Genomic DNA, 1,009 nt, shown 5'->3' on the forward strand with positions numbered 1-1,009 from the left:
CCATTCACAAATGCACAAAGACCCCCCCCCCCCCCCCACACACACACACACAGAAGCAGTGAAGGGAATAAGGGCGGTTCCCAAGATACACCCCTTTTCTCACACACACACACACACACACACACACACACACACACACACACACACACACACACACACACACACACACACACACACACACACACTTCCCACCCTCTTTCCGTCAACATTTATTACTCTGTCTGTGTGAATGTTTCATTCAAATGTCTGCCATTGTGTGTCTGTGTGTGAGGGTGCATACAGAGCACATGCACGCTTGTGTGTGTGCATGCGTGTGTGTGTGTGTGTGTTTGTGTGAGTGTGTGTGTGCGTGCATGCTCACCCCTATGTGCCTTTTAATGCCCCTGTCCTCATCATTAGCAATTCATTTGTGTGTAGTTAACCATTGTAGTGGGAAGGCAACATTTTATTTGTCTGAACCCAACCCTGAGCATATGGCTACCCTCCCCCTGCTCCCTTCACCCCTGGAATCACAGATCCCTTTCAATGACCATCACTTTCCTATAGTTCACTTTGTCCTTGTAGTTTTATCTATATATGTCCCTGTATATATATACATACGTCTCTGTCTCTCTCTCTTTCAGTCTCTTTCTGTCTTTCATTCTTTCTCTCTCGCTCTCTCTGTCCGTGTGTTGGTCTGTCTTTCATTCTCTCTCTCTCTCTCTCTCTCTCTCTCTCTGTCTGTCTGTCTGTCTGTCTGTCTGTCTGTCTGTCTGTCTGTCTGTCTGTCTGTCTGTCTGTCTGTCTGTCTGTCTGTCTGTCTGTCTGTCTGTCTTTCATTCTCTCTCTCCCTCTATCCCTCTCTCTCTCTTTCTCTTTCTCTCTCTCTCTCTTTCTCTCTCTCTCGCTCTCTCTCTCTCTTTCTTATTCAAGATTCAAAGGGCTTTATTGGCATGGTAAACTCAAGTTTCCATCGCCAAAGCCCAAAAATAAATAAGGTACAACATACCAATAAAGATAGTATTAACAG

The sequence above is a fragment of the Gadus macrocephalus genome, chromosome 8 (assembly GCF_031168955.1).
Source record: "Gadus macrocephalus chromosome 8, ASM3116895v1".
Taxonomy (NCBI): domain Eukaryota; kingdom Metazoa; phylum Chordata; class Actinopteri; order Gadiformes; family Gadidae; genus Gadus; species Gadus macrocephalus.